This window comes from Bos taurus, chromosome 16 (assembly GCF_002263795.3).
Source record: "Bos taurus isolate L1 Dominette 01449 registration number 42190680 breed Hereford chromosome 16, ARS-UCD2.0, whole genome shotgun sequence".
In the NCBI taxonomy this organism is placed as follows: domain Eukaryota; kingdom Metazoa; phylum Chordata; class Mammalia; order Artiodactyla; family Bovidae; genus Bos; species Bos taurus.
The window spans coordinates 69034024-69054059 of NC_037343.1; the positions used below are offsets into that span (position 1 = coordinate 69034024).

General features: G+C 44.6%; 1 protein-coding gene across 1 annotated transcript in view; it reads left to right on the top strand.

Annotated features, from left to right (window-relative positions):
- The first annotated feature begins 465 nt into the window (after positions 1-465).
- PTPN14 (protein tyrosine phosphatase non-receptor type 14) overlaps positions 466-20036 on the top strand; it is a 196201-nt gene continuing 176630 nt past the window's right edge. The window contains exon 1 of the mRNA XM_005217361.5: positions 466-934. The gene's annotated coding sequence lies outside the window, so the exon portion shown is untranslated. The remainder of the gene's footprint in view (positions 935-20036) is intronic.

Here is a 20036-nt window from a genome sequence, read left to right on the forward strand (position 1 = left end):
GCCCCGCCCGGGAGAGGCGCTAGGTGGGGTTGCTGTGGTCCCTTCGCCTTCCCCACTCCCCTCACCTCTTACTCCAGGGGAGTTTCACCCCGTCCTCCCTGCTCAGCCCTCACCTTTGAAAACCTTCTCCCAAAGCCACCACATTTATAAAAGTGCGCGACTTCTCCCTGGCCTGCAGAAGGAGCTCCGGCAGCTCGGCATTCCTCGGATTCCAGCGCTGTGACGTCCCCAAGGACGCGCGCCCGGGGCTCGGGAGCCGGGGCTCCCCTTCCCGCGCCGCCCCCCCGAGCCCCCGCGCGCGCGCCCGCCCGCCCCGCCGCATTCCTCCCCGCCCCCGGCGCGCGCCCCGCGCTCCCCCCGCGCCGCCGAGCCGGGCCCGGGGGTGGGGGAGCCGCGGCCGCCGGCGCCTGCTCCGTCCCCTCCCACTCGCCAGGCCCCTTCCTCCCTCCTCTCGCGGCCGCTCGCATTTCCTGCCGCTCTGGCTCTCCCGGCCCCTGAAAGTTCGTCCCAACTTTTCTCTCCCCGGGGAGGGCGCGGCGGGCGCAGTCCGGGGGCAGGCTGCCGCGCTCGTCCTCGCTCCGCCGCCTGCCCTCCGGACGCCGGTCCTCGGCGAGCAGCCGCCACTCCGTGGCCCCTGGCGGCGCGTCCTCTACCACCTCGGCCAGCCTCCCCGTCCCGGCCCCCTCTCTGGCGGGACAGCCCCGCGCCGGGGTGGTTCTCCTTTTCCCCCTTCTCCGGGCGCCCCCGCGCCAACTCTCGCGCCGGGATCGCGGCGGAAACCTCCCTCCCCTTTCGCCTCCTCCGGCTCCTTCCCTCCGCCCCTCCTCCGCCAGCCACTGGAATCAATTCCTTGGGGGGACTTGGGGCTCCGCCGCCCGCGGAGGGCAGCCTTTCGGCGCGGGACTCCGGGGTTCCGACGGGGCCATGTAAGCAGGTAAGCGGCGTCTGGGGCGGGGAGTCGGGCCCCAGGTTGGGGGCCGCCCTGGGCGCTCCGGGCGCCTTGCCGATGACTTGGGCAAACGCTGGCCACGCTGACTTGGGATCGGCGGCCCGGGACGCCTGGCAGGGCAGCGGGAGCGCGAGGGGCCGGGCAGCTGGACTTGTTAAGTGGCGGTGGGAGCCGCCAGCTAATGCGCACGGCTTGGAGTTACGATGGAAGGTGTGCGCTGTCTGCAGAGTGGACGGTGAAACTCACACTCTCGCCCCCTCCTCCCCACTGCCGTTTTCTTTTGGGGAACCACAGAGGGCCTAGTGAGGGCAGCTGAGATACCCAGACGGCAGGGGCCGGAGGATGAAAGCCAAAGACGTCGCTGCCTCTCAAGCTGGAGAGGGTCCCCCGCTGCGACCCTCCTCTGTTCCACACCTCCCCGCCCCCCGTCCCCCCCACTACCCAGGAGACAGGATCTTGAGAGGGAGAAATTTCCATGCCCTTCCACTAGGCCACAGCCTTGCCACCAAACTCCTGGGGTTCTTGGCCCCTACTTGGGTGGTCGGCCGACTCACAGGGAGACCCTGTGGCCCCCTAATTTCAGAGCAGGTCCCCACCTCGAACGCCCCAAGTTCTGAGTATTAACAAGTTCCAAGGGTGGTATTCAGACACTGTCTCCCCTTTCTCCTGGCATGACCCCTACTTCTGGGGTTTCAACGCTCGGAAGGGGTTTTTCACCTTTTTGAGGAGCAGTGAGGGAGCGCTGCCTCGACCCCCCTTTCCTTCCCACTTCCTCCAGGTCCCGTCACCCCTATCCCACCCCTCCCTACAGCTTAAGGCCAATTGTGGGCTTTCGCCTTCAGTCCGTCCAGGGGCTTGCTGTTGCTGGGTCTTTGTGAAGCTGAGGAATTTCCAGACCGGCTGTTGATGGGTTACAGGGTTTCCACCAACGTGTGACTTTCTTCAAATAGGTTAGTTCGTTGGCCCATTCATTCAACAAACCTAGTATGGCAGTTTCTCCCCTGGGCTAGGAACTGGGGATACAAAGATGCTAAAACAGGATGTAACTGCAGCCTGCGGAGGAAACACACTGGCTGATCTGGAAGTAGAGTGTCCTGAGAGGGCCTGGGAAGGCTAGGTCCAGAGGTGAGGGGGCCAGGTGTGCGCTGAGACTGGAGAGTTAAGGTGTTGCTCACCTAGAGGACCAATTAGGAAAGTACTTTCCAGGGGGGAGGAAAGAACTTGTGCAAAGTAAGAGTCATCCAAAATATGGGTGCAAGGAGATCATACCTAGTAGAGAGCTGGGCACTGAAGGGGGATTTATGGCTTGGTTGGTTCAGTGTAGCCAGGACAGCTTTTTTTTTTTTTTTTTTTTTAACATCAGATATTAAACTGGAAGCACTAAGGAATCAAGTAGCTTCCAGCGGCGCACACATCCCTCTCTTTGGATGCCTGATGCTGGTTCTGCAACAAGCAATGGGTGGGGGACCATCTCCATTTTCATTGACACTAATTGGCTCATGCTCGTGCCTGGTTTCATCAGAATGGTACTGATTCCCTTTTAAAGGGCCACCTGACAGCAATAGGTGATAATACCGCAGCTTACAGAACCTTGTATTGAAGTTGCGTTATCTTTTGGTGATGGCGTTAAAAGCATGTGCTTTGGGAATGATAGCCTTAACGAGTGGAAGCTGGAGAGCACAGATGCCCTTTTGCCTAATCTGGGCGTCTGTGCTGTGCAGAGTGAGTTCGTGTGTGTGTCATTGTGTTTGTTGTAGTATTCTCCACTTTCCCACGTCATCGCAGCATCAGCACAGTTGGAGGAATGACTTTTCCTTCCCCTGAAACTTTACGAAAAGCTGAACGCCTTCTAGCAGATTGTCGTCGCCTCCTGGTCCAGGATTCAGCAGATCCTGCCTAGAAAGCTTTTTATAGCGCAGGAGCCTCCTGTGCCTGGTTTGCCGCTCAAGGGGCCTCTTCACTGGGCTGAAGTGGCGGTGTAGTATTATGCATAGTGGCTGCGTCCTGGCCGAGGTGGCGAAGTCCAGCTCTTGGTGACCTCAGACCAGTACATGTGAGTGAAAAGAGCACACTGCTTTCCTACAGTGCTGGGTAGGAAGTTGCCTCAACCTCCCCCAACCGCCCCCCCCCCCCCCACCAAAAAAAAGAAAAAAACAAAAACACACCTTTCTTTATCTCAAGAACAGCCCCTGGACAATGGCTTTCCTGAAGGTCCTATACCTTCAGGAAAATGGCTGAAGAGAAACTCTTGCTATTCCCAGGTACCGGTCCAGCCTCCATCATTGGCTTAAACATATAGTTGTTATTATTAACACTTTAGATATTCAGGTGTGTGTGAACCACGTGGAACAGATAGCTGTAATGGCAAGAGCATTTAGACTATTTTCATGTGGAGGAATCTTAAAAAAAATCAGAGAAAAATTAGGATGTTTGGGAGAATTCTTTTCCTGAGTAGATGAGCCAGAAGTTGACAACTATGAGAACTTCCCCCCGCCCCAGTGCCTTCCCTCCTTATTACGGGTTTCTGTTTGGGCTTCAGGGATGTGAACATATACCCTTGGATTGCACCTTGTCCCCACCTGGGTTCCGTATTCTTATCCTTTGTCACCTGCAATCCTGCATTCGGACTTCTTCAGTCACGAAATGCTGTGCATTTTTTGAACTCATTCTAAGCCTCAGTGAGTGTGTCTTGTTAGAGATAAGGCAGGGGAAAGAGATAAGATGAAATCTTTAGCCAATTCAATTATTGCTGCTTGTGCTGCTTGAAAAAGAATGAGGGAAAACAAGCACGTTTTGGTGGAGAAGAGGTTAAAATTGATGTCTAAAATAAGACTCTGTGGTCTCCCCTTACTGATTTAATTTACCCTCCCCCCCTCCCCCGTCTGAGCCCCGGGGAGGGCTTATTGAATGGTTCAAGGGGTGTGTGTAGCAAATTCAGCAGCTTTTCTGGCCTGTTGGTGTGCTGGAGCCAGAGATCCAGGGTTGGGAGTTCGAGATAAGCTCAGTTTGTGTCCCAGCTCTGCCGTCTTTTAGCTGTGATGTTGACTGAACTTTGCAGCCCTTCTGAGTTTCCATTCCTTCATCTCTAAGGTGGGGGCAGTGGTTGTTAACGTGCCAGGATACTTGTGGGGAGTTCTGCGTAATGCCCTGTGCCCCTCTGCTAGCAGGGCCTCCCTCACACTGAGTAGGTGTTGGGTCAAGGATGGCTATTTATATGTTCCAGGAGTTATATGTGGCCATGAATGTGCTCTTTGTGTGCCACTTTTTCCGCAGCAGCCTGAATGCACATGTGTGCCAACATACACATAAGGCTTTGTCTTTGACCTTTTTTTTTTTTTTTGGTCTGTTGGCTCAAAGCAAACATGTTGGCTGGCAGCTGCTAGCCCCTCATGTAGAAGGAGGGTGTGAGCTGGACCAGGCAGTAGGTTAGTTTAGGGAGGGAAAGCCATGTAGACAAGGGCAGAAAAAGGGATCCTTTCCCCCATATACTGCTTCCTATAATGAGAGTCTAGTGCTAATACAAGGATCCTTGCATTTCTAATGTTGAAATCCAGTGAATTAAATGATGTTAGAATAAATCCGCCTGCCTTTAGCAAGAATGCAAAAGGTAGCCGATCGGCACAAATGAGTCTCTGCAGCCTTGCTCTCCTTCTTTGAAGCTCAGGTCTAAGGAGTCAATTGCAACACGCCTCTCAGGTCCTGCCAGCTTCAGGTCGCTTGAACTTTAATGTTGCCTTTCATCCGAGAAGCCTGAAGTATTTGGCAAACATTAACTCACTGATCTTCATGTCAGCCTCCCAGCAGGAGGGGATGTTAGAAGAAAGGAACAACTCCTAAAACGTCAGGAGGACAGGTGTGTAGTAACTGTTCCAGAAGCTGAACGGATTGTTAGAGCCAAAAATTGATTGAGGATCCTACATGATACAGGATTGCAAACAGGTCCCAGGTGAAAGAAGACCCTTTTGAAGAGTAGAGGGAGAAAGTTTAGGAAAATGCAGATCAGGCGGTGGTTTTTGCAGTGGATAGGGAGAGGAAATCGCATTGCTACGACCAGCCATTGCCTTTGCTGTGTATTGCATGCATGCTGATTATGAAAATAAATAATCTCTGAATTATTTATAATTTTGAATGAGAGGATATGATGCAGTTCTTGTGGATGAGGATTTAGAGTAGCTGAGGTGAAAGGTAAGTGACTAAGTACCTTTTTGTGGGATAGGAGTGGTTACGTGTCCCAGTTGGAGTATAAATGGCATATGAACATTGTTTCCATTTCCTTTCCCTTTTTCCTGTTGGTTCCATATGCCTTGGCTTGGTTTTGTTTCACTCTCCACTCAAGCTTTTGTTGGACTTGTTTTATGGTCCTTGCTACTGGAAAAAAAAAAAAAAACAAAACACATCGTGGCCAGGTTTGGATCAAGCTTGTATGTAAAATCTGATACGAGGCTGATTTGGCTTAGTTCCTGAGGGGACTGCATTAGGCCCAGCTCAAGGATTTCATCCTGAGCCTGGTCAGTTAGCTTGACCCAGAAGTCTGTTGCCTTTCCAGAGGTCCTGTAAACCCTAGGTGGCCATCCCATCCGTGCTTGATGCTGGTCAACGGGAGGTGTCTGGTGAGAAAAGGAGGAAAAGCGTGGCATGACATCCTCTGTGAAGCTGAGCATCCTCTTCACATTTGTGATGTTTGAGATTTTAGTACTGACCGATATTCCTAAATCGGGGGGAGCTTTACTGTGAGGGCTGCTGACTTGATCTCCTTTGGCTTCATTGTTGAAAACTAGCAAAAGTTTCTGATGCTTGTCTTTGTGCAAAGTGTATCTTTTCCCAACACTTCATTTCCTCAGGTCTTTGGGAATCTGTCTCCCAGGAGTTCTTTCTTTCACACTCCATTCCCTTCAGGTAATTGGGACATTAGCTAAGGCGGTAGTGAGCCTCAAAATCACCTGGAGGGCGCATTAAACACTGTTTGCTGGTATTATCCCCCATGCCCACCCCAGCTTCTGATTCTGTAGGTCTGGGGTGGGCACTGAGAACTCGCATTCGTAAGACGCTCCCAGGTGATGCTAATACTCCTGGGCCTTGGCCCAGCATTTTGAGAATGGCTGAGCCATTTTGGTCCATCCCCCCGTCAGCCTTGCGTTTTTCACTGCAGTGGTTTGAACGATTCTGGTTCTGGTGGTTTTGGAGCTCTGGAGAGGCTGGGAGTCATTTAATGGTAACTTATTCCTGGCTAGGCCCATGGAGAGCATAAATTAGATGCTTCTATTTTAATGGATTTGCATGCTACCCTCTCACAGTTTGGTTTATCTGGTACTTCTCTCCGTCTTCTTATCCGCTATACGTGCCCAATCCTACCTGTCTCAAATTGAACTCATTAGTTTCTTGCCACAAAAGCTGCTGCCTCTGTATTTCCTGTCTTACTGACATGAATTGAGTTAGCTGCTGAAGCCAGGCACTTGGAGTTCTCTTCAACATGTCACTCTTTGTAAGCACCCAGCGCCCCCGCCCCCGCCCCTCAAACCCCCGTAACAAACCCAATTAGTCCTTAGATCCTTTGAGTTTGTGTCTCTAAAGTATCCTTGATTTGTTCCTTTCCCTCCAACACCACTGCCTCTTGGGATTGTTCAAGAGCTTCAAAGGCTGTCTTTCACATTCTCTTCGTCTGTTCTCTTAAAGAGCTTTTTAAAACGCAAACCTTTTATAGTATTTAAATTCTCACTGTGCTTCTTAGTACCTGTATGATAAGGCTTCCTTACCCTGACTACCTTTGCATTCCCATCTGCGGTTCTTCTTGTCTCTATATGCGAGGGCCCTAAGACCCTAAGGGTGATGTGTAATCCCTTCTCCTTTATTCCTTACATTCCGACCCAGACTGACCTGTTCCCCTTGGCTGCCTGCTTAGCCCCGAACCTTCAGCTAAAGCTTTCCCTGCCCTGACACTCCTTCCCACCGCCAGTGAGGCATTCCTTTCTTTATAGTTCCAGAACACTTTGCAATTAGCTCTATCGGTAATTTCTGTCTCACCATATTATTTATGTTTACCTCCCTGTCTCCTCTACTAAGTTATAAGCTTCTCCCGGCAGGACTTACATTTTATTTGGTTCAGAATCTCTGCCCTGTATGGAGGTTGGCTAGAAAGAGCCACAGCTTACCTTTACTGGTGCTGACTCTATCCCAGTGTTCTTAGCACTTTCTATTATGTCTTTCAACAACCCTGTAAAGTAGGTACTATTATTATTGCTGTTATGCAGAGAATGAAGTGGAGCTGACTTTTTATAAAGAAGTGTTTAAATAATCCATGAATAATTGCATTTCTGAAACGCTGACCTGGAGGTTTAGAGCCCAGTTTGGTGTGGAATTTATTGTTTATTCTTTAATAGGAGGTATGGCACGCTGGGAAGATTATATCATGTTGATGACTGCATGTGATTTTCAAAGTTAAACAGATATCAGTCCTGTTTATGATACACATCTTATTTGTTCATTTGAGGAGGCGAATCACATCCCTGAGCTGTTTTCTCGAGCTCCCGAGACTCTGGCTCTTGTTATTGTTTTGTTTTGCTTGGTTACTTTCAAACATGTAGTTATTTTCTTTCTCAGTTTTTCAAACCTAGGAAACCTTGCAGATCAAGCGAGTGTAAATATCACACAAAAATGAGTAAGCAGGAACATCTGGGGCTTAAGGCATAAAACAAAATTGTTTTCACAAGTTTAGAGGTACTATTGATTAGAATATGTTTAATTTCATTTCTGTGCATTATTTTCTTTAGTGCCTTATATTAATGAGGAAAAGGTAAATCACTCATTATTCAACCTCTGAGTTGCTAGTCTTTAAAATGGAAGAGAGAAACCCTCCGTGACACTGTCATAGTGGATACCAACCTGTCCTTAACCAAGATATCCTGCTCTGCATGGTGGTGGTGTTTAGTTGCTCAGTTGTGTCCAGCTCTTTGCGACCCCTGTGGAGTGCAGCCCGCCAGGCTCCTCTGTCCATGGGATTTCCCAGACAGGAATACTGGAGTGGGTTGCCATTTCCTTCTTCAGGGGATCTTCCCAACCCAGGGATCGAACCCATGTCTCCTGCTTGGCAGGTAGATTCTTTACCACTGAGCCACCTGGGTTCTGCATAGAGACCCATGTAACAAGCAGCACTGATATCACTGATGTTATCCCCCAAATCATGAGATGGGCTTTAGTCATTATTTCAGTTCTCAAGCAAAAGGAATTAAGGCAGATTTCATGGTCATGAAAGTGAGTTTGTTATGAATTACATGTACATACTATATATACTTGAGCTTGATCCTTTAAGGTTCTCCACGAATAACAACCCTCCCTCTCCCTCCACCCGCGCGCCACCCCCCCCCTCCCCCCCGCTCCGCAACCAGTGTTCCTCTGATTTCTTCAGCTTTATGTCCTGCTATTCCCCAGGGTTCTGCCACGCTGCAGCTGTTTCCTGAACAGGTCCCAGGAATCCTAGAGCTCAGCCATCCTAACCTGTCAAAAGCATCTTCAAAGGTCCACCGTAAACACCACTCCCCTGGACAGCCTTCCTGATCTCACCCCCCTCGACCGGGCCCCTCTGCCACTTTTTAAAAAAACTTTATTTCTTTATTTGGCTCTATCAGGTCTTAGTCGCCGCAGGTGGGCTCTAGCTCCCTGCCCGGGGACTGAACCTGGGCCCCACCCTGGGCTGTCTGTGTTGGGAACGTGGCGTCTTAGCTGCTGGACCGCCAGGAAAGTCTCCCCTCTGCCACTTCATCTTGGCATTGACCTCTCTGTGCTCTGTGTCCTGGTTAACCTGTCTCATCCCTCTCTTGAGCCTGCCAGCTGCCCAGGAGCTGCCACTGGCCTCACTGCTCTCCACGCCCTTCCTCCACCCTGGCACAGACTGCCCCAGACTGTTGCTTCTCTTCTGCTGCTGGTCTCCTGCTTGCCCCGGTGATCCCCTCTAAGGCTACCCCTTTTCTCTCCATGACAACAGTTCCTTCAGGAAAGACAGTTATCTCGACCTCTCTTTGTCACCTGTCCTGCTGCTGCCAGTGCGGAGACCAGTCCACCCTCTACACTTCAGAGTCTTGTTTTAAACACATCTGGGACTTCCCTAGGGGTCCAATGGGTAAGACTCTGCGCTTCCACTGAATGGAGGGTAGCGGGGTGAGGTTTCATCCTTGGTCGGGAACTAAGATCCCACATGCTGTGCGGTGCAGCCCCCCAAAACAAACAAAAAAAACACGTCTGAATTTTCCTTCTCTTGATTGAAATCTAGTTTGCCTTTTGATACTGTTCAGAGATACATACACCAGTCATAAAAGTGAAGTTGAACCTTGAACAGTGTGTGTATTGCGGGGGCACCAACCCTTCACACATTTGAAAATTCTCATGTAACATAGGCTTGTGTACCCTCCCCCCCGCCCCCATATCTGTGGTTCCACATCCCTGGATTCAACAAATGCAGATCAGGTAGCACTGTAGGCACTGCTTATTGAAAACAGTGCAAGTATAAGTGGACCCATGTAGTCCAGATCACATTCAAGGGTTAACTGGGTAAAGAAATACCAGAAAGACAATAAACCCCAAATACAGGGGACGCGGTGGTAGTGAAGGTGAGGGGAGAGTGTAGTGTTCTTTTATTCCCTAAGCTGAGTGGTTGGAACATGAATGTTCACCATGTTCTCTTGTATGTCTAATGTACTTAATTTTAACAATACACAAAGCTGCCCAAGGTCAAGTGCAGACTTAGCTGAGCTTTCCAGGCTCTGCATGCATAGCTCTTGTTTCCACCTAACCTAACTGCTAGCCTGGGCTGGAAACATTTCTCACGGTTGAAACATTGTGGCTTTGACTAATGTCTACTGTTACTCTTCCATGAATTCCTTTTCCCATCTGATCACATACTAATTTCTTCTGTTCTATATCTTCTTAGATGTTTTGTCCGACATTCCTTTTTTATCATTTGGAAGAGTTCCTTGTCACCTGGTCTGTCTTCTTTTGGTCTTCTCCTCATTCTTTACTGATATGCATCACATTAAATTATAGCTGTTTGTTCATCTATCTCCCCACAGTTTTGAGCTCTTTGGTGACATGTTTTGTAGATTTATTTATCTTTGGGTTCTTGGCAGCTGCTGCAAAGTAGATATTCAATAATTGCTTGGAATTGTTGAGTCATAGATGTAAGATTAGGGTTTTTAATTGAAGTAATTTTTTTTTTTAAAGAGCGTGTCCAAAAAAACTTCAAAGCAAATTGAAGGAAGGAATAGCTTGTGGATTCAGTATCAGAAATGTAGACTGTAGACTGAATTGATTTATACATGTGTGTGATAAGTCACGTCAGTTGTGTCTGACTCTTTGCAACCCTATGGACTGCAGCTTGCCAGGCTCCTCTGTCCATGGGATTCTCCAGGCAAGAATAGTGGGTTGTCATGCTCTCCTCCAGGGGATCTTCCCAACCCACGGATCGATTTATACATGGATTTCATAAGTCAAACCCATGGTTAGTTCTAGACATTGTTTCTTCTGCTTTCCCCATTTACCTTATGGTGACGGGGGATAGTGTAATTGTTTTGGTTTGTTCTTGTTGTTCAGTCCTTTCCCCCCACGATCACGGACTGTGCTGATGTTTTCAGTAGCAGTGTCCGAGAGTCTGTGTGAGTCTAGGTATGGAAGTAGATCTGGGCTGTGAAGTGGTACCACTTGTTGTAAGGGTGACTTCTGCCATCCATGCTACTTGCTCTGGGATAGAGAAGCAACACGTCCTTGTAGAGGAGAGGCAGCAGGGTTTATTTTTGCGGCAGACGTGTCCCACTGCAGAGCTATGATAACCATAATGAAGGAGGATTATACTGTATTAGGTTTATGAAGGGTGTACTGGTCTGTTACCAGGGTCAGTGGTGACAGCTCAAGCCAGCAATTAGGTTTCATTAAAGACTCCAGCAGGCAATTAGCATTCGTTTCTGCCAATGAAATCCTATGATCTATTAAGCGTATTCTTTTTCATTAGACATTTTGTAAACTGTGCTTTACATGACAGAGGTACACTTTTTTTTTTTTTTTAAGACATACACACGTCTCCAAATTATCATTTGCAAAATGGGCTTTTAGACTCTCTGTGTTTAAACCTGTTGGCTATAGTAACATTCTGGGTGGATTGTGCTGTTTTAAAATCTGTATACTTTTAAACATTCATACAGGTTCTTTTATTCAAAGACAAGGAGTTTGTTATGGAATATTATATAATTATGTGATTTATGAGGGGGAAACAGTGTGACTGATGTGAAACGAATTATAATAAAACTCTAAAATAATGAAATGACACCTACCAGTTTTAATTATATTCTCTAGAAAATTATTGTTTTACTTAAGAGGCATCTAAAAATAAAGGCTGGGAAGGATGATTTGTGCTGTGCTTCAGCTGAGCAGCTGTTTGGTTGTTTTGAAAATGAGGCTTATTTTCCAAGGGGTGGGTTTGGTACAAGTGAATGTTTCATGTAGCTTCATCCTTAGGCATGCGTTTAGGCATTTAAACTTTGCCTGTGAATATGATGTGATGTTTACACTTACTACATCATTAAAAGAAATTTCCTTCCTCCTCTCTTTCTGCCTATTCCAGTCCTTTCTCCTCGCTTCTTTCTTCTTCCCTCCCTTCCTTCTTTTGTAATAAATTGCCTTCATGTGGAGGACTCTGATAGGTTAATTGGGGTTTCCCTGGTGGCTCAGTGGTAAAAAATCTGCCTCCAATGCAGGAGACATGGGTTCAATCCCTGGGTTGGGAAGATCTCCTGGAGGAGGAAATGGCAACCCACTCCAGTATTCTTGCCTGGAAAATCCCATGGACAGAGGAGCCTGGTGGGTCTACAGTCCATAGGATTGCAAGGCGTTAGACATGACTGAAGTGGCTGAGCACAGCACACACAGACAGGTTAATTACTGTATATGTATCAGGGATGATAAAAGGGAGAATTGCAGAGTACAGCCTGTCAAGCTGGAAACTTGGTGTAAAGGTCCGTACAGATGTCTGTTTCCATGTAGGCTATCTTCCTGTTGTTTGATTCTCTTGATTCATTTATTATTTTTCTCATTTGTAGACTGCTATCCCCATCCAGAGACAGAATGGTAATAGTGGCTGAGCATAGCAGCTTGAGAAGGAAGCTGCTGAGAAGCTCCTAGAGAAGGAAATGGCAACCCACTCCAGTATTCTTGCCTAGAGAATTCCATGGACAAAGGAGCATGGCAGGCTACAGTCCATGGGGTCACAGAGTCAAACACATCCGAGCGACTATCACTCACTCACAGCAGCTTGAAATCTGTGTATATAAGCATATTAAAGACTCCAAGAAGTCTTGCAATAAACAAAAATAGGTTGAATTTATTTAAGGACTTTTTTTTTTTTTAAGTCAATTTTATGGAACATGTAATCTCAAGGGACATGAATATTATATAAAATACTTTCTAGGAAAATCTCAGTTTAGAAGGTGGCTGTAATAGAGAAGGCTTGTTTGTTGTCTTTAAGAAACCCCACGTCTAAATTAGAGAGTATAGTGACTTAGATTATTAACACGAATAAACATTAAAAGTCTTTGTAAGCAGACTAGGCTAACTTTATACTTTTTATTAGTTGAATTTTGGTGGGGGGAGTGGCAGTGGGGGGGAGAGGCACAGAACAAGAGCAAGTTTAAAATAAAATATCAAGACTTTGCTTACAAACCAACTTTCAAAGAAAGTTGTAGGAATAGTAAACATCTAACTTTATGTATTTGTACTACATAAAGAAGAGTAATGTTCCAATTGGATTTGAGGCACTACAGCAACCTCATCTTTCAAAGAAAGATCCATGTATCTTCACTAATCCATCTAGTTTAGGCCAGAAGCTGTGATTAATATATACACTACCAAAAAATCTTGATTCTCTAAATTTTGGCAGCCAGCCATTTCCCCCACTCCCAGCCCTTATCATTCTGCCTAAAGAAAGCAGTCTGGCTTAGGAGGTATAAACCGTTGAGGGCTGTAGAAATGTCACTGCAATTATTTTATTAATAGCTGCCACTGGGGCAGTTGTTTTGTGTAACTGGGCATTTAACACAGATGCTGTGACTATCACATGACCAGTTTTTCTCTTCCATGGCCTTTTTATTATCTCTAGCTAATTTGCTCATTATTTCCTTCAGTTTTCCCCACTTTCATTCCTGACCTTTTGCGAAGTGGAACTTTCTGTATGGAAACCCCTTTTCCTGTACAACCTTTCAATTCATAACAGTCTTATGAAAGAGAAGTTATTTTTATCTATAGTTGATCTTTGAGACATGTAAAAGAGGTTATTAGCTAACGAATCACGGCTACCAAGTGGAAGAAGTGGATTTGAGCTCATTCCACAGCCCAAGTTCTGAACTGCAACCCTAGGCCCAGAAGTTGATGGCAGGTCAGGGACATCTGTTCTTCCTGCCTTCCTCTTTCTTTCTTTCCTTTCATCCATTTGCTTAATAAATGTATCTTGATGTTTTTGAAGATGGGGATGTTTTTCTGAGGTCTTAATCTTTAGGAGACTCAGCAACCATTCAGGTAGCCACTAGGCACATGTGAGCAGATGGCAACTGAAATGTGACTAGTTTGAGTTGTGGTGTGTTGTCTCAAGTATACACCAGATTATTGCAGAATTAGTACAAGAACAGCTACAAAAAGAATGTTAGGTATTTCATTGTAATTAAAAAAATTTTTGATTACTTCTTGAAATACTTTTCAGATATACTGAGTTGAATACAGTCTATTATTAAAATTAATATCTTGTTTTCTGTTTTGCTCTTTAAATGTGACTATTGGAAAATTTTAAATTACCTATGTGGCTTGCATTAGTGGTCCACATTATGTTTTGAGGACATAATGAGTCCTTGAGGACAAGACTGGTACAGATGGTTATCCAACTAAGCTTGGGACACCTAACCCCTGAGTGATGCCTCAAGACTGAGGGAACAGGGGATGTAGACAAAAATTAGAAATAGTTTTTGGTGATGGTGAAAAGCAAACTTGATGGTGCCTTAGGATGACCAGCAGAGAGAGGCTAATATTAGCTGGCATTTATTTACTACTTACCATGAGCAAGTACTTTGTCAAGCACTTTAAATGGATTATCTTTTCTATCCTTGTAACAACTCTGTGAAATAAGTGCTCTCATTGGCTTATTTTATAGATGAGGAACCTCGGGCTTAAAATGGCTAAGGCACAAGATCCTACACTAAACACTAGTAAATACTAGTATACTGTGTAAATGCGCAGTAAATACTAGTTTTCTGTGTAACACCATTAGCATGCAAATTCAAGTACGTGAATGATGGGACTCAGTGTCAAATCTGGGCACGAATCCAGAACGTGTACTTGTAACCCCTCTGCATCACTGCCTCTCAAAAGCAAAAAAGAAAACATTACCTGGAATCAATCAGTAACAGGTCCTTGATTCATTCCGTGCCTAGGAAGGACACACGTTCCTCTCCAGCCCTGGCTGCCGTCATCTTTGAGTTAGGGAATGCAGGACAACCATCGATGACATCAAGTTATCAAGAAACGGTGAAGTTACGCTGAGTTTACTCTCTTTACTAATCCAGGGTTGTCTTAATTAGAAAGGTATTTACCAGAAGTGTGCTTCAGATTGCTTTTAACTGAGAGACACTGATGTATCTCATAGCAAGTACAAATTTTGTAAATATAAGTATTAGATCTTTTTCCTTAGTATAGCTGTAATACTTTTCAAAAATTGGTAAAGTGTATTTTACAAATCTATTTAATTTTTTAGCCTTTGTTCTTATGTAAACATATTTTTGTAGTTTTATAGAAATGCCCCTGCAAATATGCATGTTTTTCATCTTTTTTACTATCTTAATAATGAATGTTATATATCTACATGTAATTGACATACTGTGAGCTCCTTTTTTTTGTTGTTGAAAATACATTTATATTTCTTGCTATCTCATAAAGAATATAGTGAGAATCTTCACATTAACAATTTTTTTGAAAGTCTTTATTGAATTTGTTACAATATTGCTTGTTTTATATATTTTGGGTTTCTGGCCCTGAGGCATGTGGGATCTTAACTCCCTGACCAGGATTCAAACCCCAGCCCCTAGCACTGCAAGGCAAAGTCTTAACCAGTGGACCACCAGGGAAGCCCCACATTAACAGTTTTAAAAAATTACTACTGAATTTGTTTAATGAATTTCTGTGAGTAACAGTACTTGTTCTAATAAACACAATTCTTGAATCATACAAATGTAGTGGAATTTCAAACAGGTCATAAATAAATTCAGAGGTAGCACAACTTATTTTCTGGTAAGTAATGTCTTTTCAGACCTTGCTTTTGCACAGTGTTTGATGACTAGAAAGTGGATCATCCCTGAAAATAACTCTTGCTTTTGTCTGTTTTTTGTTTTTTTAACAATTCCCTTCCTTGTAGTCTGACAAAAGAATTTGATCAACCCGGAGTTCTTACTTTCTAAAACCGAGTAACCTTTCACACTAGATTCACTTTGAGCATAATTGTTCACTAATCTTTATATCATTTAATGCAGAAAAAAGTGTGTTGGGTAGAATTACTTCTGTTATAATTATGATCTGTATATATATATATATTAATATAAGTGAAAGTCGCTCAGTCATGTCCAACTCTTTGTGTCTGAGCCACCAGGAAAGCCCAAGAATATTAGAGTGGGTAGCCTATCCCTTCTCCAGTGGATCTTCTCTACCCAGGAATCAAACCAGAGTCTCCTGCATTGCAGGCGGATTCTTTACCAGCTGAGCTACCAGGGAAGCCCTATATTGATATAAATGTAGCATTTAAAAGGGAATTAAAGATATATAAGTAGCTGCTTTATCGATAAAAATAATCATAAACTTGTTACATCATTCTAAGTTAGTTAATTCTTGGTGCTTGTTGGCTTGCCTTATTTTATATAAATGTCTTTGGTAAATGCCTTTGAGTTTCATCTTCTATTTTCTCACAAACATTTTTCAAATATGTTTTCCTATATCAGCTACTCTATACCTTGCCATATTTTCATGACTGTTGTATTAGTTTTTGATATGGTAACAAAAGAGGTTCTAGCATCTCAGTGGCTTATGACAACACGTATTCCCTGTCCATGTGATGTGAGTGCTGCAGTGTGCTGTGGCTCCAGGTGGCTTGACTGGGCCTTGGTACCACTCCACATGTCTTCATATCCGGGACCGAGGCTAAAGGTCAGCCCCCATCTGGGGCATGCTGTTCTCATGACTGAGGGCAGGAATAATGTGAGAGGTGTGCAGTCTCATTTACAGCTGCTGCATGGAGGTGGAAGGGCTTCCCAGGTGGCACTAGTAATGAAGAACTTGCCTGACAGTGCAAGAGATGTAAGAGACCCGAGTTCCATCCCTGGGTTGGGAACATCTCCTGGAGGCGGACATGGCAACCCGCTCCAGTATTCTTGCCTGGGAAATTCCATAGAGGAGCCTGGCAGACTACAGTCCATGGGACCCTGAAGAGTTGGATATGACTGAGCTCCTGAGCATGGAGGTGGCAAGTAATGCTGTCTGCTCACATCTCATTGGCCAAAGTATATCCCGTGGCCAAGCCGCAGGCCAGTGAGTTGGAGACCAACACTGGCCTGATTCCCAGACAAGTCACAGGGATATGGATGGGATACATTATAGGAAGGGAGCAAAGAGTTGGCATCAATAATCTCATCTTTTATACCATCATTGACTTAACTATTCTTTTATGGTTTGGTATTTGGATTGTTTAAAACGTTAACAGTTATAAATAGCATTGCAGTCAACATTGTTGAACAAATTGTATTTATTTATCTGCAGAGTATTTTCTTAAAATACAGTTTCCGAAATAGGCTATCTGGGTCAGAGGGCATGGATTGCTTGTAGCTCTTGTTACATACGGCCAGATTGTTCTTTACAAAGGCTATCAGTTTATAACATCATCATCAATATTTAAGTATGCAGTTTTCATCATTGCTTATCACTTAATTTTTGTAATTATCAAGGATGGTATTTTAAAACAAAATGTTTAGAACAAATTGTGTTTTCTTTTCTATTAAATTGAATAAAATCAGGGCCACTTATAATTTCCTTTCCCAGTTTCTGAAGGTCATTGTAAGTACATACTCATTTGTGTCTTCTGTTTTTCTCAATACGCTGTTTCTTAAATACACCTTTATTCTTGCAGTAAAACAAAATGGTGAAAAAAGTAGAAAGAAAGCATATATTTGATTTGAGGTTTTATAACTTTTATCCAAAGCAAATCAGTAATTATTACTGTGGAACTAGGTAAATGCCTGAACCTACTCAAATTGCCGACTTTTGCTGCATATTTCAGTCTTAGGAGAGGAGATTTGTTTATTGTTCTATTGCCTAACATTGGATGGCTTTAATTCCACGGCATTCAGATTCCCCATGGCCGTATGGTTTCTATAGCAGAGAATACCAATTGAAACTTAAGAACCAGTCTTTCCTACAGTTTCCCCCCTCAAACTGTAAACTAAAACTCTTTATTACCAACTGCATCCTCTCTCTTGGCTTACTTTACAAGTGTCATGTTGCCTGCTGCTGTGCTTGTCTTTGGTTTCTGCTTAGAAATAGTAGTATCTAGACATGCCCATCAATGTCCTTGGTTATGCTTCCTCATGTAAGGATCTGAGATCTCACAGCCAAGGAAACAAGAGTTGCCAGACAGATAAGAGAACTCCTTAGGCCACTCAATCCAGAGTGCATAGGCAGAATAAACAGGTGTGTGTGTGTGTGTGTGTGTGTGTGTGTGTTCGTTCATGTTTGGATGGGAGATGGTGTGCTGGAATTTGGGGGTGATAGGTTTGATTTTGCAACTACCATTGGAGTGCAAATGCCTCCCACCTCATTTAGCAGAGGAATGTTAAAAATCCTCAGAACTGAGAAATTCGTTTTCAAGAGACGGCCTGGTCAAGCTCACAAGAAATATTACAACTCAGTGGGAAACAAGTGTATGCATGAGCCAGACATCAGTGTGTGAACCAGTTTATTTGAACAGTTACAATAGGTGCTGATTGCAGAATGTTAAAAGTGTGAGTATTTATAGAGTATTACTATTGTGAATAGTAAGACTCAGATTAGTGTTGAAGAAATATTAATTTCAGTAGATTTGCCATGAAAGTCTTTGGGGTTTTGTTCCTGAGATGGTTTCCTATTTCAACTTAAGTTCATTTTGTATAGGTCTTCTTGAAATTTGGTGCAAATTTCTTTGGAAGATGAGGACCCTTGGTTTATGAAGTTTTGATTTGGTAATTAAATCTTTTGGGAAAATTGGATTCTAAGGCTCAAAGTAAGGAGAATGAGGATTTTTATGTTAATATAGTGAAAACCAAGTAATCACAGAAGAGGAGCTTTTAAAAATCAGTGTTGTGAAATAGGATACTTGTTTTATATTGAGTGGTAATATATCTACATTGAATTTATAAGCAGAAGGTTATTGCTGAACTTTTCTCAAAGGTTGTCATGCTCATTGTAAATGTTTTCTTAAGCTGCTAATAATTTTAAAGACAAAAGAAGTGCTTATCCTTGCAGTGTGTTCCTCTGTTCCGATTTCTGTATTTCAGAGTTGAGGCTGAGGGTGTAAAGGTGAATATGAAAGTGTTAGTCCCTCAGTCGTGTCCGACTCTTTGCGACCCCATGGACTGTAGTCTGCCACGCTACTCTGGGCATTCTCCAGGCAAGAATGTAGGAGTGGGTAGCCATTCCCTTTTGCGGGGGATCTTCCCAGGGATCGAACCCAGGTCTCCTGCCTTGCAGGCAGATCCTTTATGGTCTGAGCCACCAGGAAAGCCCAAGGGTGTACAATATATGTAAAAGTTGTATTTACATATTTTTTAAGGGTGTAAAATATATGTAAATATAGCTTTTAGGTCTGGGATTGATGGTCCCACTTATGGGACTCTGTACAGTGTTGCCCCAAATTAGTTAGTGTTACCCTGTTCACTCCTCAGAACTTCTTCCTTTCTCTTCCATTTTCCTTCCATCTTAGTCGTGTGTTGGCCTAAAAGTGGAATCCACTTATATAGTGCTGTGCTCTGACTGTGTTCCCCTAAGATTCATATGCTGAAATCCTAACCCCCAGAGGTGATGCTTTTAGGAGTGAACTTTAAAATGCTTAGGTTGTGAGGGTAGAGCCCTTATTAAAGAGATTAGCGCCCTTATTAAAGAAACTCCACAGAGTTCCCTAGCCTCTTCTGCCCTGTAAGGATTCAATGAGAAGTCTGCAGCTTGGAAGAGGGCCCTCACCCAATTGTGATGACACCCTAATCTCAGAATTCCATTCACCAGAACTGTGAGCAGTAAATTTCTGTTGTTTGTAAACCACCCAGTCTGTGGTATTTTGTTCTAATAGCCCAAAAGAACTTGGTCTCATGGCTTAACCCGATGGGTGATCGTCAGGTGCAATGCTGTGGTTGTTTACCTAGGAAGACCTGTGACTACCAGACAGTTTTAATACACCTGCATCCAACTGTGTCTTTCACCAGCGTTGAGTGTTCAGTGCTTTTTAGACATAACACAGACTTGGGGTTCTTCTCTCCCATTGTTGGTCATGTAGTACTTAGTACCTATTTGTTGATATCCACAAGTTGCCTGAAGCAGTTCCTAAGGAGGGCAGTGGCAAAAACCATGGTAATTTCCCTCCTGTCTTCTTGCTCCAGGCTCCCCACAGAAACATAGGCAACACACTCTGTTGCACTGGCATGCTCAGTTGTCAAATTCAAGTGCGTTCTGGGTGGTGGCTACCTTGTGAGTGACCTGTCATCTTCCCCTTGCTGCTTTGAGGACCTTGGTCTCACAAGCACGGACTTTGGTTGTGATCAGGTATACTCGACTTACAGCTTAGAATCCACCATCCATGACTGCTATGCTTGTGGGCATCACACTGAAGTCCCATTTTAAAAAACAACCATACTTCAATTCTTTTTCTTTTATATTTGGCCATGCTGAGGGGCTTGGGAGATCTTAGTTCCCTGACCATTCATCTTTATGTGTATTTTATTGATTTTTTAAATGTTGTTTATAGATTTTTTTTGGTGGGGGAAGCAGTGAAGAGAAAAAA